We start from the raw sequence: 27,303 nt of genomic DNA on the forward strand, positions 1-27,303 counted from the left end.
ACATTTATTTTTAGAATGATCATTCCCTGAGAATTTCTCTCTTATTCTTTTCCTCTGTCCTTCAGGGTTATATAGAAACATGAAACTTCGCAATGAAATAAACAGAGTAGCAATAAACTGACACTGGTAAGGAATCACAGTTACATTGTCAGCCACTCCCATCAATAACATGTGACATGAGACCAAAAAAGTTCTAAACAGTTCCACAGTCCTTTATATTATATGTAGATGGCCTTGAGTAGATAATCTGCACTAATTTAGCATGAAAATGTTATCTTTTTAAAGGAGGCAAGATAGTAATCTGCATTAGTATTCAAGGGATGGTGAACCCTTTTCCTCCACAATTCTGGGCCCTAATTAAAGTTCTAGATAAAGTGTCACACAAACCCATTAGATACAGAAGCACACCCAGAAACACCTATCAGCAGCTCTCACTGTTATCAGAAATGGCACATTTCCACCAAGCCTCAGGCAAAAGCAAAATATGTTTGTAATTTCTTTAATGTTTTAACTCTGGTGGGTTTTATTATTTTTTTTCCCACAGAATCATAGAACTTGTCTGGCAAGGGGCTGGGAAAGGAAACTAAGACCTGTCTCCCCTCATAAACTCAGCAAAAGCCTCTGTAACCACACAGAGAGCAATCAACATGTGTGTCATCAGGCAGAACGAGGTGGCAGGTGTGATGCTGAATATCCCTGGTGTATATTTCTAACTCAAAAGTCTTGCTGACTTCCCAGGAAAACAACAAATAGGGCCCAAGAAAGAAACAAGTTGCTGTCCCTGAGCACAAGGAGAGAGTATATGTTTCCATAACTTTGAAGTTAGCCATTTCAAATATCTTTGAAATTTCCATATCTTTGAAATTAGCTGTTGATGAGAAAGCCACCAGGGCTTCCCTGGTGACTCAGTTGGTAAAGAATATGCCTGCAATGTGGGAGACCCTGGCTTGATCCCTAGGTCGTGAAGATCCCCTGGAGAAGGTAATGGCTACCCACTCCAGTATTCTGGCCTGGAGAATTCCATGGACAGAAGAGTGTGGCAGGCTATGGTCCATAGAGTCACAAAGAGTCGGACATGACTTAATAACTAACACACACAACAAATTGTGAGCAAAGAGGACTGTTTGCCACTTCTAGGCCAACATGTTGAAATGCTGGTGCCAGACTCTCCACCAGTTAACCAGGTGGGGCCTGGGCCTTGAATGACTGCAAAGAACAGAGGCCATGGCCATTATCAGTGGACATGAAATTGATCCAGAAGTATATTTTTTCCACTTTAAGGCCATTGAGATTTGGGGTTTTGTTGTTGTTTTTGTTGTAGAGGCATAATCTAGCCTATCCTGACTAGTGTAGATGGAGATGGATGCTATGAGAGAAAGCAAATCAGGGAAGCAGTTAGGAAGGCTCAGGCAGGGAGGAAATACACTCTTAGAAAAGAGAAGGCTTTGTTTAAGAGTATATGTATAAGGATAAAGATTTGAAGGAAAAGAGAAGGTGAGTCATTCAGATATATGGGGGAAGAACATCACAGGCTGAAGAACATCATACCAAGAGCAAAGGCCCAGAGAAAGGAAGATGTGTGTGGCTATCATGGCAATAAGAAGATGAGCAAGAGGTAAAGAAAGAAGTAATGAGGCCATACAAATATAGCCTTCTAGGGAGGATTTGGGGAGAAGGCAATGGCACCCCACTCCAGTGCTCTTGCCTGGAAAATCCCATGGACAGAGGAGCCTGGTAGGCTTCAGTCCATGGGGTCATGAACAGTCAGATATGACTGAGTGACTTCACTTTCACTTTTCACTTTCATGCATTGGAGAAGGAAATGGCAACCCACACCAGTGTTCTTGCCTGGAGAATCCCAGAGACGGCGGAGCCTGGTGGGCTGCCGTCTATGGGGTCGCACGGAGTCAGACACAACTGAAGTGACTTAGCAGCAGCGCAGCAGGGAGGATTTGAACCTTTACTCTGAAATGGTAAGTTATTTGGGTTTTGAGCAGAAGAAGGATAGGATATGCTTTATGTTTTAACTGATTAACTCTGAGTGAGTGGTGTATTGAGCATATCCTGATAGGCAAAAGCAGGGAGACTAGTTAGGGCACTACAGCAATAATGCAAGTGAGAGATGATGGTATTGTGAATCAGGATGGGAGAAAATGTGAGAAAAATAGAGAAATAAAATTCAGGATAAAATGTGAAAGTAGAACTGAAAATATTTGCTGGTGAATCAAATGTGATATTCATGAGAAAAAAGGGGGGGGGTTAAAAATGTCTCTACTTTTTTTTTAGGAAAAACAAACAAAAAAATCTCAGCACAAATCTCAACCTATCTGAAGCTTACACAAACCACTGGACCAACCTTAGGAGGGCAGAAACCAAAAGGAAGAAAAAATTCAACCTTAAAGCCTGGGAAAAGGAGACCTCAAACACAATAAATTAAAAAAAAGAAAAGGCAGATAAATACTACAAAAATGAAGGAACAAATTAGAAACACAGAAGTCCAAATAAATGAAGAGGAAATAGGCAAACTACCTGAAAAGGAATTCAGAATAATGATAGTAAAGATGATCAAAAATCTTGAAAACAAAATGGAGGAGATGCAAGAATCAATTAACAAAGACCCAGAAGAATTAAAGAATAAACATGCAGAAACAAACAACACAGTTACTGAAATTAAAAACACTCTAGAAGGAATCAATAGCAGAATATCTGAAGTAGAAGAACGAATCAGTGAACTGGAAGATAAAATGGTGGAAATAACTTCTGAAGAGCAGAATAAAGTAAAAAGAATAAAAAGAACTGAGGATAGACTCAGAGACCTCTGGGACAATATCAAATGCACCAACATTCTAATTATAGGGATCACAGAAGAAGAAGAGAAAAAGAAAGAGTATAAGAAAATTTTGAAAAGATTATAGTTGAAAATCTCCCCAATATGGAAAAGGAAATAGTCAATCAAGAGTCCCATACAGGATAAATCCAAGGAGAAACACGCCAAGACACATACTAATCAAACTAACAAAGATTAAATACAGAGAAAGAATACTAAAAGCAGCAAGGGAGAAGCAACAAGTAACATACAAGTAAAACCCCATACGCTTAATAGCTGATCTTTCAGCAGAAGCTCTGCAGGCCAGAAGGGAATGACAGGATATATTTAAAGTACTGAAAGGGAAAAGTATACAACCAAGATTACTGTACCCAGCAAGGATCTCATTCAAGATTGATGGAGAAATAAAAAGCTTTTCAGACATGCAGAAGTTAAGAGAATTCAGTACCACCAAACCAGCTTTACAACAAATATCAAAGGGACTTTGATAGCCAAGAAATACAAGCGAAGAAAAAAGATCTACAAAATCAACCCCAAACAATTAAGAAAATGGCAATAAGAACATATATATCAATAATTACTTTAAATCTAAATGGATTAAATGCTCTAACCAAAAAACACAGACTGGCTGAATGGATACAAAAACAAGACCTATATATATGCTGTCTATGAGAAACCCATTTCAGACCTAAGGACACATATAGACTGAAAATGAGAAGATGGAAAAATATATTCCATGCAAATGGAAAGCAAAAGAAAGCTGGAGTAGCAATCCTCATATCAGACAAAATAGATCTTAAAATAAAGAATATTACAAGAGATAAGGAAGGACACTACATAATGATCAAGGGATTAATCCAAGAGGAAGATGTAACAATTGTAAATACCTATGCACCCAACATAGGAGCACCTCAATACATAAGACAAACACTAACAGATGTAAAAGGAGAAATTGAGAGTAACACAATAATAATAGGAGACTTTAACACCCCATTAACACCAATGGAAATATTATTAAAAAAGAAAATTAATAAGAAAACACAAGTCTTAAATGATACATTAGATGAGATGAATCTCATTGATATATTCAGGACATTCCATCCAAATGCAGAAGAATACACCTTATTCTCAAGTGCACATGGAACATTCTCCAGGATAGACCACATCTTGGGTCACAAATCAAACCTCAGTAAATTTAAGAAAACTGAAATTGTATCAAGCATCTTCTCCAACCACAACACTATGAGACTAGATATCAATTATAAGAAAAAAAAAAAAAAACTGTAAGAAACACAAACACATGGAGATTAAACAACACATTTCTAAATAACCAACAAGTTACTGAAGAAATCAAAAGAGAAATCAAAAAATTTCTAGAAACAAATGACAACGAAAACAGGACAACTCAAAACCTATGGGATGCAGCAAAAACAGTTCTAAGAGGGAAGTTTATAGCAATACAATCCTACCTCAAAAAAACAAGAAAAACACCGAGTAGACAACCTAACTTTACACCTAAAACAACTTATTTTTCAAAGAACAATAACAAAAAAACACACCCAAAATTAGTAGGAAAGAAATCATAAATAACCAAGCAGAAATAAATGAAAAATAAATGAATGAAACAATGTAAAGATTAAGAAAACTAAAAGCTGGTTCAAAGCTGGTTGTTTGAGAAGACAAACAAAATCAACAAACCTTTAGCCAGACTCATCAAGAAAAAAAGAGAGAAGAATCAAATCAACAAAACTAGAAAAAGGACAGATTACAACAGACGATGCAGAAATAAAAAGGATTATAAGAGACTATTATGAACAACTATATGGCAATAAAATGGATAACCTGGAAGAAATGGACAGATTCTTAGAAAAGTTTAATCTTCCAAGACCAAACCAGGAAGAAATAGAAATTATGAACAACCCAATTACAAGCACTGAAATTGAAACTGTGATAAAAAATCTCCCAAAAAAACAAAAGCCCAGGACCCAGATGGCTTCACAGGAGAATTCTATCAAACATTTAGAGAAAAGCTAATGCCTATCCTTCTAAAACTCTTTCAAAAAATTGCAGGGAAAGGAAAACTTCCAAACTCATTCTACAAGGCCATCACCACCCTGATACCAAAACCAGACAAAGGCAACACACACAAAAAAAAACTACAGGCCAATATCACTGATGAACATAGATGCAAAAATCCTCAACAAAATTTTAGCAAACAGAATTCAGCAACACATCAAAAAGCTCATACACAATGATCAACTTGGGTTTATTCCAGGAATGCAAGGATTATTCAATAGATGCAAATCAATCAATGTGATACACCTTATTAACAAATTGAAAGATAAAAACCATATGATAATCTCAATAGATTCAGAAAAAGCCTTTGACAAAATTCAGCACCTATTTATAATTAAAACTCTTCAAAAAATGGGCATAGAAGAAACCTACCTCAACACAGTAAAGTACATATATAAAAAGCCCATAGGAAACATTATTCTGAATGCTGAAAAACTGAAAGCATTCCCCCTAAGATCAGAAACAAGAAAAGGGTGTCCACTTTCACCACTATTATTCAACATAGTTCTGAAAGTCCTAGCTACAACAATCAGAGAAGAAAAAGAAATAAAAGGAATCCAGATGGGAAAAGAAGAAGTAAAGCTCTCACTGTTTGCAGATGACATGATACTGTACATAGAACACCCTAAAGATAGTATCAGAAAATCACTAAAGCTAATCAGTGAATTTAGCAAAGTTGCAGGATACAAAATAAATACACATAAATCACTTGCATTTCTATATACTAACAATGAAAAATCAGAAAGAGAAATTAAGGAGTCAATCCCATTCACCATTGCAACAAAAAGAATTAAGTATATAGGGATGAACTTACCTAAGGAGACAAAAGAACTGTACACAGAAAATTATAAGACACTAATGAAAGAAATCAAAGATGACATAAACAGATGGAGAGGTATTCCATGTTCCTGGGTAGGAAGAATCAATATTGTGAAAATGACTATATTACCAAATGCAATCTACAGATTCAATGTGAGCCCCATCAAATTACCAAGGACATTTTTCACAGAACTAGAACAAAAAATTTCACAAGTCATATGGAAACACAAAAGACCCCAAATAGCCAAAGTAGTCTTGAAAAAGAAGAATGGAGCTGGAGGAATCAACCTCCTGGCTTCAGGTTATACTACAAAGTTACAGTCATCAAGACAGTATGGTACTGGCACAAAAACAGAAATATAGACCAATGGAACAAGATAGAAAGCCCAGAAATAAACCCATGCACCTATGGGTACCTTACTTTTGACAAAGGAGGCAAGAATATACAATGGGGCAAAGACAGCCTCTTCAATAAATGGTGCTGGGAAAACTGGACAGCTACATGTAAAAGAATGAAATTAGAACACTTCCTAACATCATACAGAAAGATAAACTCAAAATGGATTAAAGACCTAAATGTAAGACCAGAAATTATAAAACTCTTAGAGGAAAACAGAGGCAGAACACTCAATGACATAAATAAAAACAAGATCCTCTATGACCCACCTCCTACAGAAATGGAAATAAAAACAAAAGTAAATAAGTGGAACCCGATTAAACTTAAAAGCTTTTGCACAGCAAAGGAAACTATAAGCAAGGTGAAAAGACAACCCTTAGAATGGGAGAAATAATAGCAAATGAAACAACTGACAAAGGATTAATTTCCAAAATATACAAGCAGCTCATAGAACTCAATACCAGAAAAAAAAAAACAAAAACAAAACACACAATCAAAAAGTGGGAAAAAGACCTAAACAGACATTTCTTCAAAGAAGACATACAGATGGCTACCAAACACATGAAAAGATGCTCAACGTCATTCATTATTCAGTTCAGTTCAGTCACTCAGTCGTGTCTGACTCTTTGCAACCCCGTGGACTGCAGCACACCAGGCCTCCTTGTCCATCACTGACTCCTGGAGCTTGCTCGAACTCATATCTGTTGAGTTGGTGATGCCATCCAACCATCTCATCCTCTCACTCATTATTGGAGAAATGCAAATCAAAACTACAATGAGATATCACCTCGCACCAGTCAGAATCATCAGATGGCACCAGGCCATCATCAAAAAGTCTACAAACAATAAATTCTTGAGAGAGTGTGGAGAAAAGGGAACACTCTTGCACTGTTGGTGGGAATGTAAATTGATACAGTCACTGACAATACGGAGATTTCTTAAAAAAAAAACTATGAATAAAACCACCATATAACCCAGCAATCCCACTCCTAGTTATATACCCTGAGGAAACCAGAACTGAAAAAAAGACACATGTATCCCATTGTTCACTGCAGCACTATTTACAATAGCTAGAACATGGAAGCAACCTAGATGTCCATTGACAGATGAATGGATAAAGAAGTTGTGGTACATATATACAATGGAATATTACTCAGCCATAAAAATGAACACATTTGGGTCAGTTCTAATGAGGTGGATAAACCTAGAACCTATTATACAGAGTGAAGTAAGTCAAAAGAAAAAGATAAATATTGTATTCTATCACATATATAAGGGATCTAGAAAAATAGTTCTGAAGAATTTATTTGCAGGGCAGCAATGGAGAAACAGACATAGAGAATAGACTTATGAACATGGGGAGAGGGGAGGAGAGGGTGAGATGTATGGAAGAGTAGCATGGAAATTTACATTACCATATGTAAAATAGAGAGCCAAGGGGAATTTGCTGTATGACTTAGGAAACTCAAACAGAGGCTCTGTATCAACCTAGAGGGGTTAGAGGGATATGGGAGAGAGGTTCAAAAGGGATATGTGTATACCTATGGCTGATTCATGTTGAAGTTTGACAGAAAACAACAAAATTCTGTAAAGCAATCATCCTTCAATAAAAAAATAAATAAAAATTTAAAACGTTTCTATTTTTTTCAACCTGAGTGAATGGAAAGATGGAGTTTTCTTTAACTGAGTTGAGAAAGACTGTAGGGAAGTAAATTGCAGAATGGACTCAAGAGCTTAGTTTTAGATGTGCTGAAACCTCCATGTCTATTAAAAGTCAAGTGGAGACATTGAGTAGAGACTTGAATAAATGGATCTGAAGTGGAACACAGGGTAACGAATGAAAATGTAAAATTTCCACTTTATTAGTATTTAGATAGTATTCAAAGTCACTAGATTAGATGAGATAACCAGGGGATAAGAAGATAGAAAAGAGATTCAAAACTCAATCTTGGGATGTTCCAATTAAAGAGGTTGGTAAAGTGAGGATGAATCAGCAAAGGAAACTAAGGAGCAGCCAGTAAGAATGGAGGAAAACCACACAGATGAAGAAACTGAAGCCAGGGATGGTTAGTTATTTGCCAAAGGAGATTTAAACCTTAACTGTGATCCTGGTCCTCGCTGCTCATAGCTCAGCTCATGGCAAAGGGTGATTGTGCTAGAACTCAGAATAATTGCATATTATTTTTTGTGGAATATCTCATAAAAATAGTCCAAACTGGGAAACATGTGGGTGGTGCTACAAACAGAAATAAAGAAATAAAACATAGAATAAGGGATTATATGAGTGAGAGAGAGAGACAAAGCAACAGCTGGCACTAGCATTTTCTTTGCAGACTCACTCCATTAGAAAAAATGTACACTTGAAGATACTTGTCCTCAGAGGGACAAGCAATTCAGTATTTTTATTCAGGATAATACTGCCATATGACAAATATTCTCTAATGTACTTTATTGGGAAAACTAATTAAAAGAGTGTGTGCTTAGTCATGTCCAACTCTGCAACCCCATGGACTGTAGCCTGCCATGGGGATTCTCCAGGCCAGAATACCAGGGTGGGTTGCCATGCCCTCCTCCAGGAGATCTTCCCAACCCAGAAATCAAACCGGGGTCTCCTGCATTGCAGGTGGATTCTTTACCAACTAAGCTACCAGGGAAGCCCAGTAGACTATAGTCTGCCAGGCTCCTTTGTCCATGGAATTATCCAGGCAAAAATACTGGAGTGGATAGTCAATCCCTTTTCCAGGGGATCTTCCTAGTTCAGGGATTGACCCATGTCTCCCACATATCAGCTACATTATCGTCTGAGTCACCAGGAAAGCCTGAAAAGGGTATACATACCTATATTTTAAAAATAGAAATATAGTATAGAAGCATTCCAAAACTTGTCTAAAACACTGAAAGTCTGACTTGCACTTAGGATGTAGAAAGCTGTACAAAACATGGTTTCTATCCTTATGACCACCAAAAAATTATCCCTAATCTTCAAATTTGCAGGCTTGGGCTTCCCTGGTGCTCAGACCATAAAGAATCTGCCTGAAATGTGGGAGATGTGGGTTCAATCCCTGGGTTGGAAAGATTCGCTGGAGAAGGATATGGCAACCCACTCCAGTATTCTTACATGGAGACTCCCTAGGGACAGAGAAGCCTGGTGGGCTATAGTCCATGGATTCACAAAGAGTCGGACACAACTGAGCGACTAAGCACAAAGCACAGCACAAAAATATAATCAAAGAGCTGAGGTTGTAAGGAAATGTGAAATCTAAGAAAAGACAAGCATTTCCAAAGAGAGATGTCACTGGATGCCATAGAAACTAGTACGAAGAATTTGGTTAAAAGTTGTAATGAATTCTTAAAGGCCTATTGTGGGCTATCAATAGACTAGAGAACCCTTGAGTTAAAAAAAAAAAATAAAAGAGAGAGAATCAAAGAGGACACTAATAGATGGAGAAATATACCATGTTCATGGATCGGAAGAATCAATATAATGAAAATGAGTATACTACCCAAAGCAATCTATAGATTCAATGCAATCCCTATCAAGCTACCAACGGTATGTTTCACAGAGCTAGTACAAATAATCTCACAATTTGTATGGAAATACAAAAAACCTCGAATAGCCAAAGCAATCTTGAGAAAGAAGAATGGAACTGGAGGAATCAACCTGCCTGACTTCAGGCTCTACTACAAAGCCACAGTCATCAAGACAGTATGGTACTGGCACAAAGACAGAAATATAGATCAATGGAACAAAATAGAAAGCCCAGAGATAAACCCACATACCTATGGACACCTTATCTTTGACAAAGGAGGCAAGAATATACAATGGATTAAAGACAATCTCTTTAACAAGTGGTGCTGGGAAATCTGGTCAACCACTTGTAAAAGAATGAAACTAGAACACTTTTTAACACCATACACAAAAATAAACTCAAAATGGATTAAAGATCTCAACGTAAGACCAGAAACTATAAAACTCCTAGAGGAGAACATAGGCAAAACACTCTCCGACATACATCACAGCAGGATCCTCTATGACCCACCTCCCAGGATATTGGAAATAAAAGCAAAAATAAACAAATGGGACCTAATTTAACTTAAAAGCTTCTGCACAACAAAGAAAACTACAAGCAAGGTGAACAGACAGCCTTCAGAATGGGAGAAAATAATAACAAATGAAGCAACTGACAAACAACTAATCTCAAAACTATACAAGCAACTCCTGAAGCTCAATTCCAGAAAAATAAATGACCCAATCAAAAAATGGGCCAGGTCCAGGCTTCTCAGCGCTGTCATGGCGGGCTTGCTGAAGAAGACCACTGGCCTGGTGGGATTGGCTGTTTGTGAAATTCCACATGAGGAACCTGATGTTAAAAAACTAGAAGAGCGACTGCAGGGTGACCAAATAGAAGAGGTGATTCTTCAGGCTGAAAACGAACTAAGTCTGGCAAGAAAAATGATCCAGTGGAAACCATGGGAGCCTTTAGTGGAAGAGCCTCCAGCCAGCCAATGGAAATGGCCAAAAAAAAAAAAAAAAAATGGGCCAAAGAACTAAATAGACATTTCTCCAAAGAAGACATACAGATGGCTAACAAACACATGCAAAGATGCTCAACATCACTCATTATCAGAGAAATGCACATCAAAACCACTATGAGGTACCATTTCATGCCAGTCAGAATGGCTGCGATCCAAAAGTCTACAAGCAATAAATGCTGGAGAGGGTGTGGAGAAAAGGGAACCCTCTTACACTGTTGGTGGGAATGCAAACTAGTACAGCCACTATGGAGAACAGTGTGGAGATTCCTTAAAAAACTGGAAATAGAACTGCCTTATGACCCAGCAGTCCCACTGCTGGGCATACGCACTGAGGAAACCAGAATTGAAAGAGACACATGTACCCCATTGTTCATCACAGCACTGTTTATAATAGCCAGGACATGGAAGCAACCTAGATGTCCATCAGCAGATGAATGAATAAGAAAGCTGTGGTACATATACACAATGGAGTATTACTCAGCCATTAAATAGAATACATTTGAATCAGTTCTAATGAGGTGGATGAAACTGGAGCGTATTATACAGAGTGAAATAAGCCAGAAAGAAAAACACCAATACAGTATACTAAAGCATATATATGGAATTTAGAAATATGGTAACAATAACCCCATATGTGAGACAGCAAAAGAGATACAGATGTATAGAACAGTCTTTTGGACTCTGTGGGAGAGGGCCAGGGTGGGATGATTTGGAAGAATGGCATTGAAACATGTATAATATCATGTGTGAAATGAATCGCCAGTCCAGGTTCGATGCATGGTACTGGTTGCTTGGGGCTGATGTACTGGGATGACCCAGAGGGATGGTATGGGGAGGGAGGAGAGAGGGGGGTTCGGGATGGGGAACACGTGTATACCTGTGGTGGATTCATGTTGATGTATGGCAAGACCAATACAATATTGTAAAGTAATTAACCTCCAATTAAAATAAATAAATTTATATTAAAAAAGAGAGAGAGAGAGAATATAAAACCCTTGAGAGCTGCAGATACAAGAAGAATTTGCAACCACTTGTGGGCTCTTCTCCATGACTTTCATGGTTGCTTACAGGAAAGACTGAAAGTAGTGAGAGGGTCCTGAGAAAACCTCCTTTATTGTGCAAGACTGGGATGGGAGTTAGGGGTTGGGAGGAGTGTTAGAGCAGTCACTGAGGGAAAGTCATAAAGTACCATCCAGGTCATTCTCTTCTATCTTTCCTGTGGAACACAAGACGGACTTCCTGGGGGTGAAGGGAAGATGAGCTTGATGCCCTAGAGCACAGGTGAAGAGACACTGAAGCTGGGAGAAAGGAACAGAAGAACATACTTCATCCCTGGATAGAGGAGGGGCAGACCTCATTCTTAAGACCCAGGGATCAGAGCAAAAGAGGGAACCTGCCTAAGCCCCCTGGCAACTGTCCAATAAGTGCTGAATATCATTGAAAAAGCAAGAGAGTTCCTGAAAAACATCTACCTTTGCTTTATTGACTATGTCAAAGCCTTTGACTGTGTGGATCACAACAAACCGTGGAAAATTCTTCAAGAGATGGGAATACCAGACCACCTGACCTGCCTCCTAAGAAATCTGTATGCAGGTCAAGAAGCAACAGAACCAGATATGGAAAAACAGACTAGTTCCAAATTGGGAAAGGAGTACGTCAAGGCTGCGTATTGTTGCCCTGCTTATTTAACTTATATGCAGAGTATATCATGCAAAATGCCAGTCTGGATGAAGCACAAGCTGGCATCAAGATTGCAGGGAGAAATATCAACAACCTCAGATATGCAGATGACACCACCCTTATGGCAGAAAGTGAAAAAGAACTAAAGAGCCTCTTGATGAAAGTGAAAGAGGAGAGTGAAAATGTTGGCTTAAAACTCAACATTCAGAAAACGAAGATCATAGCATCCAGTCCCATTACTTTATGGCAAGAAGATGGGGAAACAATAGAAACAATCCGACTTTATTTTCTTGGGCTCCAAATCACTGCAGTTGGTGACTGTAGCCATGAAATTAAAATACACTTGCTCCTTGGAAGAAAAGCTATGACCAATGTGGACAATATATTAAAGAGCAGAACATTACTTTGCCAACAAAGGTCTGTCTATGCAAAGCTATGGTTTTTTAGTAGTTGTTTATGGATGTGAGAGTTGGAGTATAAACAAAGCTGATCATTGAAGAATTGATGCTTTTGAACTGTGGTGTTGGCAAAGACTCTTGAGAGTCCCTTGGACTGAAAGGAGATCAAACTAGTCAATCCTAAAGGATATGGGTCCTGAGTGTTCATTGGAAGGACTGATCCTGAAGCTGAAACTCCAATACTCTGGCCACCTGATATGAAGAAGTGACTCATTGGGAAAGACCCTGATGCTGGGAAAGATTGAAGGCAGGAGGAGAAGGACACAACAGAGGATAAGATGGTTGGATGGCATCACCGACTTGATGAACATAATTTTGAGCAAGCTTCAGGAGTTGGTGAAGGACAAGGGAAGCCTAGAGTGCTGCAGTCCATGGGGTCACAAAGAGTCAGACACAACTGAGTGACTGAACTGAACTGAACAAACACCACCACCAGTTTAATGCTAAGACAGCATCAAGAGCATAGAGAGAAACCTTCTCTGAGGTGTAGGCTCAAAGGGTAGACAATAAGAAATATCCTCTGAAAAATCAGTCTCAAGCAGGCCTGAACATTCCTAGTCTCGTTTTACTTTCAGTTCAGTTCAGTTCAGCCGCTCAGTCATGTCCGACTCTTTGTGACCCCATGAATCACAGCACGCCAGGCCTCCCTGTCCATCACCAACTCCCGGAGTTCACTCAGACTCACATCCATCGAGTCAGTGATGTCATCCAGCCATCTAATCCTCTGTCGTCCCCTTCTCCTCCTGCCCCCAACCCCTCCCAGCATCAGAGTCTTTTCCAATGAGTCAACTCTTCTCATGAGATGGCCAAAGTACTGGAGTTTCAGCTTTAGCATCATTCCTTCCAAAGCAATCCCAGGGCTGATCTCCTTCAGAATGGACTGGTTGGATTTCCTTGCAGTCCAAGGGACTCTCAAGAGTCTTCTCCAATACCACAGTTCAAAAGCATATAACATCAGGGAAATGCAAATTAGAATAACAGTGAGATACTAGTACATACCTATCAAAATAGCCAGTGACTAGAACACTGATACCATGAAATGCTGGGAAGAATGGAGCAACAGTAGTTTTCGTTCATTACTGGTAGGAATGCAAAATGGTAAGGCGACTTTGGAACACAATTTGGTAGTTTCTTACAAAACTAAATATACTTTTATCTGTGATCCGGTAATCATGCTCCTTGAGATTTACCTGAATAAATTGAAAATTTACATCCACACAAAAATCTATACTTGGATGCTATTCACATCTTTATTCATGTTTGCCAAAGCCTGGAAGCAATCAAGATGTCCTTAAGTAGATAGCTTAAGTAGAATGGATGAATAAACCGTGGTATAACCCGACAATGAAATGTTCAGTTCAGTTCAGTCGCTCAATTGTGTCCAACTCTTAGCAAGCGCATGAACCTCAGCATTCCAGGTCTCCCTGTCCATCACCAACTCCCAGAGTTCAGCCAAACTCATGTCCATTGAGTCGGTGATACCATCCAATAATCTTATCCTCTGTCGTTCCCTTCTCCTCCTGCCTTCAATCTTTCCCAGCATTAGGGTCTCTTTCAAATGAGTCAGTTCTTTGCATCAGGTGGCCAAAGTATTGGAGCTTCAGCTTCAGCATTAGTCCTTCCAATAAATATTCAGGACTGATTTCCTTAAGGATGAACTGATTGGATCTCCTTGCTGTCCAAGGGACTGTCAAGACTCTTCTCCAACACAACAGTTCAAAACCATCAGTTCTTCAGTATTCAGCTTTCTCTATAGTCCAACTCTCACATCCATACATGACTACTGGAAAAACCATAGCCTTGACTAGAAGGACCATTGTTGACAAAGTAACATCACTGCTTTTTAATATGCTGTCTAGATTGGTCATAATTTTTCTTCTGAGGAGTAAGTGTCTTTTAATTTCATGGCTTCAATCACCATCTGCAATGATTTTGGAGCCCAGTAAAATAAAGTCAGCCACTGTTCCCACTATTTCCCCATCTATTTTGCATGAAGTGATGGGACCAGATGCCATGATCTTAGTTTTCTGAATGCTGAGAGCTTTAAGCCAACATTTTCACTGTCCTCTTTCACTTTCATCAAGAGGCTCTTTAGTTCCTCTTCATTTTCTGCCATAAGGGTGGTGTCATATGCATATCTGAGGTTATTGATATTTCTCCCGGCAATCTTGATTCCAGCTTGTGCTTCCTCCAGCCCAGCCTTTCTCATGATGTACTCTGCATATAGGTTAAATAAGCAGGGTGACAATATACAGCCTTGACGTTCTCCTTTTCCTTTTTGGAACCAGTCTGTTGTTCCATGTCTAGTTCTAACTGTTGCTTCCTGACCTAAATACAGATTTCTCAAAGAGGCAGGTCAGGTCGTCTGGTATTCCCATCTCTTTCAGAATTTTCCACAGTTTGTTGTGATCTACACAGTCAAAGGCTTTGGGATAGTCAATAAAGCAGAAACAGATGTTTTTCAGGAACTCTCTTCCTTTTTTGATGATCCAGCAGATGTTGGCAATTTGATCTATGGTTCCTCTGCCTTTTCTAAAACCAGCTTGAACATCTGGAAGTTCACAGTTCACGTATTGCTAAAGCCTGGCTTGGAGAATTTTGAGCATCATTTTACTAGCGTGTGAGATGAGTGCAATTGTACGGTAGTTCGAGCATTCTTTGGCATTGCCTTTCTTTGGGACTGGAATGAAAACTGACCTTTTCTAGTAGTGTGGCCACTGCTGAGTTTTCCAAATTTGCTGGCATATTGAGTGAAGCACTTTCAAAGCGTCATCTTTCAGGATTTGCAATAGCTCCACTGGAATTCCATCACCTCCACTAGCTTTGTTTGTAGTGATGCTTTCTAAGGCCCACTTGACTTCACATTCCAGGATGGCTGGCTCTAGGTGAGTGATCACATCATTGTGATTATCTGGGTCATGAAGACCTTTTTTGTACAGTTCTTCTGTGTATTCCTGCCACCTCTTCTTAATATCTTCTGCTTCTGTTAGGTCCATACCATTTCTGTCCTTTATCGAGCCCATCTTTCCATGAAATGTTCCCTTGGTATTCTCTAATTTTCTTGAAGAGATCTCTAGTCTTTCCCATTCTGTTGTTTTCCTCTATTTCTTTTCATTGATTGCTGAGGAAGGCTTTCTTATCTCTTCTTGCTATTCTTTGGAATTCTGCATTCAGATGCTTATATCTTTCCTTTTCTCCTTTGCTTTTCACTTCTCTTCTTTTCACAGCTATTCGTAAGGCCTCCTCAGACAGCCATTTTTCTTTTTTGCATTTCTTTTTCTTGGGATAGTCTTGCTCCCTATCTCCTGTACAATGTCAGGAACCTCAGTCCATAGTTCATCAGGCACTCTGTCTATCAAATCTAGTCCCTTAAATTTATTTGTCACTTCCACTGTATAATCATAAGGGATTTGATTTAGCTTATACCTGAATGGTCTAGTGGTTTTCCCCACTTTCTTCAATTTAAGTCTGAATTTGGCAATAAGGAGTTTATGATCTGAGCCACAGTCAACTCCTGGTCTTGTTTTTGCTGACATAGAGCTTCTGTATGTCAGCTGTATAGAGCTTCTCCATCTTTGGCTGCAAAGAATATAATCAATCTGATTTCGGTGTTGACCATCTGGTGATGTCCATGTGTAGAGTCTTCTCTTGTGTTGTTGGAAGAGGGTGTTTGCTATGACCAGTGTGTTCTCTTGGCAGAACTCTATTAGCCTTTGCCCTGCTTCATTCTGTACTCTAAGGCCAAATTTGCCTGTTATTCCAGGTGTTTCTTGACTTCCTACTTTTGCATTCCTGTCCCCTATAATGAAAAGTACATCTTTTGGGGGTGTTAGTTCTAAAAGGTCTTGTTGGTCTTCATAGAACTGTTCAACTTCAGCTTCTTCAGCATTATTGGTTGGGGCATAGACTTGGTTTATGGTGATGTTGAATGGCTTACCTTGGAAACGAACATAGATCATTCTGTCATTTTTGAGATTGCATCCAAGTACTGCATTTTGGACTCTTTTGTTAACTGTGATGGCTACTCCATTTCTTCTAAGGGATTCTTGCCCACAGTAGTAGATATAATGGTCATCTGAGTTAAATTCACCCATTCCAGTCCATTTTAGTTCACTCATTCCTGCTAAGTTGCTTCAGTTGTGTCCGACTCTGTGCAACCCCAGAGATGGCAGCCCACCAGGCTCCACCATCCCTGGGATTCTCCAGGCAAGAACACTGGAGTGGGTTGCCATTTCCTTCTCCAGTTCGTGAAAGTGAAAAGTGAAAGTGAAGTCGCTCAGTCACGTCCTACTCTTCACGACCCGATGGACTGCAGCCTACCAGGCTCCTCTGTCCATGGGATTTTCCAGGCAAGAGTACTGAAGTGGGGTGCCATTGCCTAGAATATTGATATTATTCAGTGCTAAAAAGAAATGAGCTATCAAGCCTTGAAAAACATGGACAAACCTTAAGTGCATATTAATAAATTAAAGACGCCAATCTGAAAGGACTATTTATTACTCCAATTATACGACATTTTGAAAAGGCAAAACTATGAAGACAATAAAAACACCAGTGCTTGCCTGAGGTTAGGAGGGTGAGGGAGAAAGATGAATAGGTGGAGCAGATGATATTTAAGACAGTGCAACTACTCCATACAAGTATAATGATCAATATTTATCATTATACGTTTGTCTAAACACATGGAATGTACAACACCAAGTGTGAATTGTAATGTAAATTATACATTTTGGGTGATTATGAAGTGTTAATGCAGGTTCACCAACTGGAACAAATGTACCACTCTGGTGGGGACTGTTGATTATAGGGGAGGCTAGGCATCTGGTCCCATCACTTCATGGGAAATGGATGGGGAAACAGGCGAAACAGTGTCAGACTTTATTTTGGGGGGCTCCAAAATCACTGCTGGTAACTGCAGCTATGAAATTAAAAGATGCTTACTCCTTGGAAGAAAAGTTATGATCAACCTAGGTAATGTATTGAAAAGCAGAGACACTACTTTGCCAACAAAGATTCATCTAGTCAAGGCTATGGTTTTTCCAGTAGTCATGTATGGATGTGAGAGTTGGACTGTGAAGAAAGCTGAGCGCTGAAGAATTGATGCTTTTGAACTGTGGTGTTGGAGAAGACTCTTGAGAGTCCCTTGGACTGCAAGGAGATCCAACCAGTCCATTCTAAAGGAGATAAGCCCTGGGATTTCTTTGGAAGGAATGATACTAAAGCTGAAACTCCAGTACTTTGGCCACCTCATGCGAAGTGTTGACTCATTGGAAAATACTCTGATGCTGGGTGGGATTGGGGGCAGAAGGAAAAGGGGACAACAGAGGATGAGATGGCTGGATGGCATCACCGACTCGATGGACGTAAGTTTGAGTGAACTCTGGGAGATGGTGATGGACAGGGAGGCCTGGCGTGCTGTGATTCATACAGTCACAAAGAGTCGGACACGACTGAGGGACTGATCTGATCTGATCTGATGCATATGTAGGGGCAAGGAACATATGGGAAATCTCTGTGCTTTCCTCTCAGTTTTGCTGTGAATCTACAACTACTCTGAGAAAAAAATAATAGTAACATTGTTCTCAGCTGACCTCGCATCATCTTCCAGTTCTGCTCCCTCCCCTCCTCTTCATAGCCAAACTTCCCAACGTTGATTTTCCTTTCTATTTCCCTCACCCTTGGCCAACTGTGAATAGCTCCTGTGTCCATTACACAGCTGAAACTGCTCCCTGTAAGGTCAGCAGTGACCGTATTTTCTAGGTCACTAGATTCTGTAGACACACCTTATCTTACCAGAACTTTAGCATTATCACACACAGTTGACCACTGTCTCCCTTCAACCATTCTCCTAGGTCTATGACTGCTCCTTTTTGTGTCTTTGTAATCTCAACTCCTCTACCTGGTAGTTAAATATTGTGCATGTGCTAAGTCACTTCAGTCATGTCCAACTCTTTGCAACAGTACGGAATGCAGACTGCCAAGCTCCTCTGTCCATGAAGATTTTCCCAGCAAGAATACTGGAGTGGGTTGCCATGCCCTCCTCCAGGGGATCTTCCCAATTCAGGGACTGAACCCATATCTCTTATGTCTCTTGCATTGGCAGGTGGGTTCTTTACCACTAGTGCCACCTGGGAAGCCCAATTAAATATTTGACAGCCTTAAGCCTCATTATGAAGCTTCTTCATGGTAATTTTATTAATCAATGACAACCAATGATTTCAATGTGACTGAACCCCAATGTGTGAGATGCCCCTGTAACTCTGTCTCCAGCCTTATCTGTCAGCACTTTCCACTTGCTTGCTACGTTCCAATCACACTGGCCAACCTTTTCTTCCTCCACCTTACTCCATCCACAGCAGGATGTCTGCTCAGAGCTAGTTCTTCCCTCAAGGAGGCTCTGAGTCTCACTCTTCTGCTAACCTGGCAAACTCTTTCCCATCCTTCTGCCTTGGCTTCAGAGTTCCTTCTTATGGACGCCTTCCCTGACACCCCAGCCTAGACCTGGTTTCTCCTTGGAAGGCTCTTATTAGTGAATAACCATGATCTCTGTATTAGTTGTTTAGAATTCTATTAAATAATTCACATCTGTCTTTCCTCTAGAATGTAAGCTATATAAAAGCACAATTGTCTTTTTTTGTTCACTTCAGTATCCCCAATGCCTGAGAACTGGCTCACAAGAAGCAATCAGTAACTCAGAAATGTCAATTAACCAGGTACTGTCCCCTCAAGCTTGCTTCCTTTCTCTTTCTTTCTTTTCCTCCTCCTTTATCTTCTCTCTCTTTCCTTTTTTCTTATTGATTTATTTTATTTTTAATTAGAAAGGACTTGCAACATTTAAATCATTTTAAAAGAATTATAGTTTGTAGCAAGCTTCCATTTTATTGGTACTAGACTATCTGTAGACAAAAATTTCAGCATCTTCTTGCTTCCAGTTTTAGCACATTTATCCCAACTCCTGGCTTCTGTCAGCTTTTCTACCCTCATGGATAGAGGCCTCCCTTCCTTAAAGCTCTGACTGGCTAATTGTCAACTGGAAAAGATCTGAAGAGCCAATTCCTGGTAAGGTGGAAAGACTGATAAAGAAATAAGGGATTTCTATTTTCATGGTAAATGTTTGTATCAGTGTGTGTGTGTGTGTGTGTGCACACACTCACATGTTGCCTGTTAGTCATCCAGTCATGTCCAACTCTTTGCAACACCATGAACTGTAGCCTTCTAACCTCCTCTGTCCATGGAATTCTCCAGGCAAGAATACTGGAGTAGGGTGTCATTCTCTTCTCCAGAGGATCTTCTCATCCCAGGGATCAAACCCACATCTCCTGCATTGCAGACAGACTCTTCACTATCTAAGCCACCAGGAAAGCCCGTATTCTATCACTGCTAAGTTGCTTCAGTCATGTCCGACCCTGTGTGACCCCATAGACGGCAGCCCACCAGGCTCCCCCTTCCCTGGGATTCTCCAGGCAAGAACACTGGAGTGGGTTGCCATTGCCTTCTCCAATGCATGAAAGTGAAAAGTGAAAGTAAAGTCATTCAGTCATGTCTGACCCTCAGCGACCCCATGGACTGCAGCCTTCCAGGTTCCTCTGTCCATGGGATTTTCCAGGCAAGAGTACTGGAGTGGGGTGCCATTGCCTTCTCCACTAAGGGAAACCAATTCACATTATTTAATTTCTAATAGTGAGAGTGCAGGGATAACAAATAACCTGGGGGGTGGAGACTTCTCACTGGTTATTCATAGCTTGTTTCCCATGCTCTCCTCTTTCACACACAAGCCAAACCTTCTCAATATGAATATAAAGCCAAACTTCAGGTATCTAAGATAAATCATCTTTAAGGATCCATGATCCTAATTCAAGTTCTTTCTCAAGTTCTACCAATCTCTCCTGCTTCTAGGCCTAAGACAATTCAGAAACCTTATTGGTTATGGTGACAGAATATGGGCAGGTCAACAACTAAACCCTCCCATTTCTTTTAATAGCAGGGTTCATGAAAGAAATACAACTGTACAGTTTTAGCAAGTGTTTTTCAAAATGGTCAATTATTGCTAGGCCAAAGTACATCCTAGTAGACTTGCTACAGTAATGACATGAAAACATGGGGCGTCTTTACTCTTTGAATGAAATTAAAATATTTGACTTGCCATCAGAAGAATGGGCTTTAGTGAGGAAAGGACTGAGTTCATGCATCATTTATTGAGTAACTTCTGTGCACTAGGCATTATTCTGGGTGCTCTAGGGAGTGGAATCATGGCATGTTAGTGGCGGGCCTAACAAATGAGGTCAACAGAGACCCAGACTGGTCAAGTTATTTTACCAAAATATCACAGCTGGAAATAAAAGTCTGTGTCCTCAACATGTTAAATTTATTGTTCTAAATCATCTTTACAAGTGATAAATGCTACCATTACTATAAAGGTGTCTAAAACACATAAATCCATGCATCTGTCTTGTAAGGAAGGACTTTGCCCAAGGTCAAAGATGGGCAAGAAGAAGGCCACGCAGCAGGTTTAGTTTTGTGACTAGCTTAGTTTTCTTCTTAATTTAATCCCCTAGAAGTGACATAAAAGCACTATCAACTTCACCATCCTGAGTATGCTTCTGTTCTCCAACCTTAAGTGGTCACACTGGACTTACAACTCTCATTGTTTCCATTGACACAGCTGTTATATCACAAATAGAGTACAGTGATTTAATGTGTGGACTATGAGTGTGGGCAAGAGATCTGCTGTCAATAATCCCAGTCTCCCAAACCTAATCATCTAGAAAACCAGGTAAGACCTTTATCCATAGGCCTAACTTTTGCCAACCTCTCTCGGGTGAAGTGAAGCAAGTGAGGGCAATGTTATCTCTTAAGTTCATACTATAAAGGGCAAACTGTGGCTCATGGACCAAATCCAATCGCCACCTGTTTTTGTAAAAATAGCAGAGTTGAATTTAACAAGTACTGTATGGCTCACAAAGTCTGAAGCATTTCCTATCTGGTCTTTTACTGAAAAAGTTTGCTGACTCCCGCTCAAAAGTAAAATATTAATAATGAAGGAATAACAAACACTTAAGCAGATTCTTCATTATCACAAAGGTGGGCTTCAAATGAAAAGTTGAGATGGTTTGTTAAATACAGTTTCTTACTTAGTCAAACCTATGAAATTATAGTACAGATCAAGCTGTAGGAATTTTATAAACATAAAGACTCAAACTGGTCTGAGAACTGGTTGTTCTTTTTCTTTCAAGACATTAGCTGTTATTTTTACTATCAGGCTTGGTGACTTTGTATTTATGGTTACTTCCCCAGAAGACCACACGCTCTGTTTCCATGCCTTCCTGTTGCCCCCGCCTGCCGCCATGACAAGCACAGAATCTTACATTAAGGAACTCAATGCTGTTGCATGTGCAATAAATTTTAAATCTCTAAAATTTGCAAGCTTCTCTTTTCTTTTTTTCTTTTAACAATACTGAAGGTTATTCAGGTATTGGAAAGTTACTTTAGCAGACCTAGTTTTGTCTTGAATAGCAGTGTTATCTGGAGAAGGCAATGGCACCCCACTCCAGAACGCTCGCCTGGAAAATCCCATGGACGGAGAAGCCTGGTAGGCTGCAGTCCATGGGATCGCTAAGAGTCAGGCACGACTGAGCGACTTCACTTTCACTTTTCACTTTCATGCATTGGAGAAGGAAATGGCAACCCACTCCAGTATTCTTACCTGGAGAATCCCAGGGACAGAGGAGCTTAGTGGGCTGCTGTCTATGGGGTTGCACAGAGTCGGACATAACTGAAGCAACTTAGAAGCAGCAGCAGCAGCAGCAGCTACAGTGTTACCATGTTAACTGGTATAACATTCCCAAACCTCAATGTTATTATCTGTAAAAACAAAAGCATGAACTGTATACCTTCTAGGACTTTTGGTTCTAAATTCTAAAGGCAAATTCCATTAGATATCTATCAACTTCTAGGGACAGATCAAGTTTTTGTTGTATTAGAATTTTGGTAAATCAAATATTATTTGAAATGAATGCTGCCTCATATGTTGGGTCTCTCAATCTCTTGGAGCACCAATATAACAAAGGGCAATTTAGCCTGAAAATATGCAGTAAACGTAACTAATCCCAATTTTGTGGTGATGTACCCATGTCTCTATGCAATTTTCCGATTTCAATCCATGCAGAAACAGTTCAGTAAGTAGAATGATTGCAACTAGCCTGACATTTAACTTTTATTATATTAGTCTAGGAATAAAAATGTCTAAAATTGTAATCTGCAGTTAGTCAATAGTTTTCAGTTCAGCCTAGTCTTCCTAAAAATATACATTCATACACATTAAAAAAAAACAAAACTGCAGCTATCTAGGTTGAGAGCCTTTGGGGTTGCAAAGAGTCAGACACAACTGAGTGACTGAATTGAACTGATCTAGGCTAGTAACATGTAGCTTTTTGAAATCTACTAAGATAAATGAGACTAGGAAGAGGCTAATTATCATGTGGTTGAAGCTGGCATCAAAATAGGGCTCTGTGGTGTTGGAGGACACAGACAAGGATGGTGACCTTGGGGAGCTCTATAGAACAATCTGGCCAAACGTGACTCAGATTCTGGATATGACTGAAGTTACTTCCAGGCTGTGATTCTAATAGTACACTCCACAGCTTCAAATCTTAGAATCCTGTTAAGAAATATACATTTCACAGATCTTAAATATAATTTTCTGTCCTAAAGTAAACGCAAATTATCCTTTGAATGTGGGTCTCTCCTGCAGACGTGGATTCGTAGATAATTCCCCTTGAGATTTGCTGAGCTTTTCCAAAACCAGAGAAGGAATGAGCTATTTATTCTCAGTTCACCCACAGGGTCACTGTTGCCTCATTTTATTCCAGTCCAGTGTTTGACACAAAGGGTGGGGTGGCACAGACACGATCTAAGTGATGCAAACTGTGAAGCAAGAAAATCACAGACCTGAGTGAGAGCCAAGCCTTCCATACACGCAGCCTCAATCAGCTGCAAAGGCAATTCCCAGCATGTGCTTTCTTCCAGAGGGCACCACCCTGGATCTCAGAAACATAAAGTAGTTTAGAGGTTGTAGAACATGCTCTTCAATTTAAAGCAGAGGTAACTGAGGCCAAGGGAGGTGAGGTGACTGTTGTAGAGTTCTAGTGCTAAGTAGAGGCAATACCAGAATTGAGACCCTCCTGTCTACCAATAAGCCCCATTCCACAGACCCCACACTTCCCAGTGCAGAAAGAGTGAGAGCCAAGAACTAAACAGATGTGTACATCCAGCAAACATGGCCAACACTAGATCCTTGACTCTGAATTTTATCATGAACTTGAAAAAGTTTTCCATCAAGCACATATTTAATAAATGTCACACTCAGACCAGCATCTTGTTCCAAAACTGTGCATTTGAAAAGACAGGTAGAGAAACTGTAGTATCTTCAAATCTCCAGGCATAGCTTAGAACAGAAAAGCAAATTTGCGTCATCAAGAAGGTTAAAAAAATATGCCTTTTTGAAAAATAAGAATGGATTTTGCTGGAATAGAGTCAGGGTGGGGTAGGAGGAGTCCACATCTGAGGGTGTTAACTCAGTTTTGTAACTCATCTGCCAAGAGTCAGAGGAAATCCTCAATAATTCTGCAGAGGAAAGTTTGTTGTTGGGTTTTTTTAAGATTTAAAGAAAAACGCATTCTGTGATTCTTTTCTTCCTGCTCATGTAAGGTTGATTTCAAATAAAAAGCTATGATTTCTTTATAGGAAGAGGGCTTCCCAGTTGGTGCCAATGATAAAGAATCCACCTGCCACTGTAGGAGACACAAGAAATGCTGATTCAATCCCTGGGTTGGGAAGATTCCCTGGAGAAGAGCATAGCAACCCACTCCAGTATTCTAGCAAAATCCATTGTTATTTTTCAAAAAAAGAACATTTTTTAAAATCTTCTTGATGACACAGATTTGCTTTTCTGTCCGTCCTTTACAGGAAATCACTATTAAATGATCTTTCAGTTCAGTTCCGTTCAGTCACTCAGTCGTGTCCGACTCTTTGCAACCCCATGAATCGCAGCACGCCAGGCCTCCCTGTCCATCACCAACTCCCAGAGTTCACTCAAACTCATGTCCATCAAGTTGGTGATGCCATCCAGCCATTTCATCCTCTATCATCCCCAAATGATCTTTACTTACACAATTCATATTACATAAGGAGTTACAGCATTTCTTTCAGCAGAGTTTCCCTATGGATTCCCACAAACACAAATACAGATCTAACTGAATCTTGGCCATCTCCCTAAAGTCTTGGTGCAGCCATAATCCCCTTACATGTCTGGATGCCTGACAGCCTAAGTAACTGTTCAGATGTATGTGATAAAAAAGGCAAAGGGTATTTTTCTCCATACCCATTCTCCTATGGTAGTGAACTATAGAAGGAAATTGATAAGGATATTTTAAAATGAAATCCTATTGATTTGAAGCAGAAATTAGGCATCTTATTTTATAATAATAGTGAAAAAATCAGAAACATCAATTTACCTTTGAAACATGATTTTTCTTCTGTCAAAATACTGTGTCCAGTTGGACATCTGGGAAGTTGCTCTGTGCATACTCAGTCACTCAGTCATATCCAACTCTTTATGACTCCATGGACTGTAGCCCACCAGGCTCCTCTGTCCATGGAATTCTCCAGGCAAGAATACTGGAGTGGGTTGCCGTGCCCTCCTCCAGGAATCTTCCTGACCTAGGGATTGAACCTGTGTCTCCTGCATTGCAGGCAGATTCTTTACCACAGAGCCACTGGGAAGCTCAGGATGTTGCTACAGTTCCTCCCAAAGTGAACACACTAAAAAAGATGACAAAGCACACGAGGCCCGCCTCCCAGGTATCCAGTGGCCGTGTATTGTCACATTTAGGGACACATGCACCCAAACTGGGATTTGAGTCTTATTCGCTTCCCCGATAGCTCAGTTGGTAAAGAATCTGCCTGCAATGCAAGAGACCCTGGTTCAGTTCCTGGGTTGGGAAGATCCCCTGGAGAAGGGATAGGCTACCCTCTCCAGTATTCTTGGGCTTCCCTGTGGCTCAGCTGGTAAAGAATCCTCCTGCAATGCGGGAGACCTGGGTTCAATCCCTGGGTTGGGAAGATCCCCTGGAAAAGGGAAAGGTTACCCACTCCAGTATTCTGGCCTGGAGAATTCCATGGACTGTATAGTCCATGTGGTCACAAAGAGTCGGACACAACTGAGCGACTTTCACTTTCCCCTTTCAAATATTTCTAAGAACCTAACAACTTGGAGTCCAGCAACATATGTTGAATGCACTTGTTCTTACTCACTCCAGAGAGAAACCCCACTTGACCCGGCCTCTCCTCCATGCCATCCAGGTACTATTCTTGCCCTTCCTGTCTCCCTCTTCTCAGGGCTGAAAGCCCAAGTGCTCTTGGCTTGTTACCTCTGCCTCCTGCAGCTGTGTCCTAAGAAGGGCAGCTCTTCAGTTTGTGCTGAAAGCTTTCCTTCATGCCCACATGGTTGTTCTCCTTCCCTGTAAGCATGAGAGACGTAGAAGAAGCAAAAGTGGGCAAAGGTGGGCCACAGAGGCTGTGGCTCCATCTCAGAACCACATGTAATGGCTGGAGAGTGGCTCACCACAGGTATTCCTGTCACATGCCCCATGCCAAGAGTTTTTTCTTTAAATCGTCACTTAAACTGAGTTACTCCAAGGAATTTATCAAGCTAAGAGCTCTTGAAATTGCTTTTTTGGTCATTATAACTGCTTCAAGAAATTTTGGAAGCTGATACCATTTTCTGGATTAAATACACAAACTTCTCCCAACATGCCTTGCAAAGTCCCCTGCAAACATATATCTTACAGTCAGGAAAGACATTACTTTGTCACTTTTCCAGGACCCATTGGACATAAACAGAATAGGTAGTCACTTCTTTGGACATGATTTGAGAGACACAAGGAGAACTCTCTTGAATAAATAAATTCTCCTCTAAACCTACTTGGTTGAAATCTTTCTGTTCAAGAAAATGACCTGATTGTTTTGCATTAAGATTTTCTTTGTATAAGCATATTCAGATAAAATGCAGATGTCTCAGAGAAACAAGACATTTAGCTATTATCAGCCATTAACACTTGACAATGAATGAGACTATCAGATTATTTTCAGAGTAGGTTATGGGGCACTGACTAGGGAGATTTTGACAAGGAGTAGTTATGGGAAAATCTGGATAATTACAAGGAGAAGGCAAGTATGGAGTGAGGCATTAGAAGTCTTCAGATGCTCAGCTCCAGAGAGGACAACCCTGAGAATGTGGGTGGGCTCTATGGATAAAACGTGCTTCCGCTTTCATGTTTATATCTACCACACATTCTGGATTTCCCCCCTGCCTGAATTATAAAAAAACACCTTACCTAAAATTGAATCACACTATAGAAATGAAAATAACCAGCAAGAGCTTGATAATGTTAAACAGATGTTGGTGGAAGTTGAATTCCATTCACCTACTTATCAAGGTATCTGTCTGTCTT

The 27,303-nt window shown here is 40.1% G+C and overlaps 1 protein-coding gene and 1 pseudogene across 20 annotated transcripts in view; one reads left to right on the forward strand and one right to left on the reverse strand.

The window, feature by feature from the left end:
• Positions 1-27,303, reverse strand: part of ABI3BP (ABI family member 3 binding protein) — a 293,162-nt gene that overhangs the window by 241,882 nt on the left and 23,977 nt on the right. The gene's annotated exons all lie outside the window — the stretch shown is intronic.
• LOC113904304 lies at positions 10,393-10,641 on the forward strand (annotated as a pseudogene).

This window comes from Bos indicus x Bos taurus, chromosome 1, assembly GCF_003369695.1.
Source record: "Bos indicus x Bos taurus breed Angus x Brahman F1 hybrid chromosome 1, Bos_hybrid_MaternalHap_v2.0, whole genome shotgun sequence".
Classification (NCBI taxonomy): domain Eukaryota; kingdom Metazoa; phylum Chordata; class Mammalia; order Artiodactyla; family Bovidae; genus Bos; species Bos indicus x Bos taurus.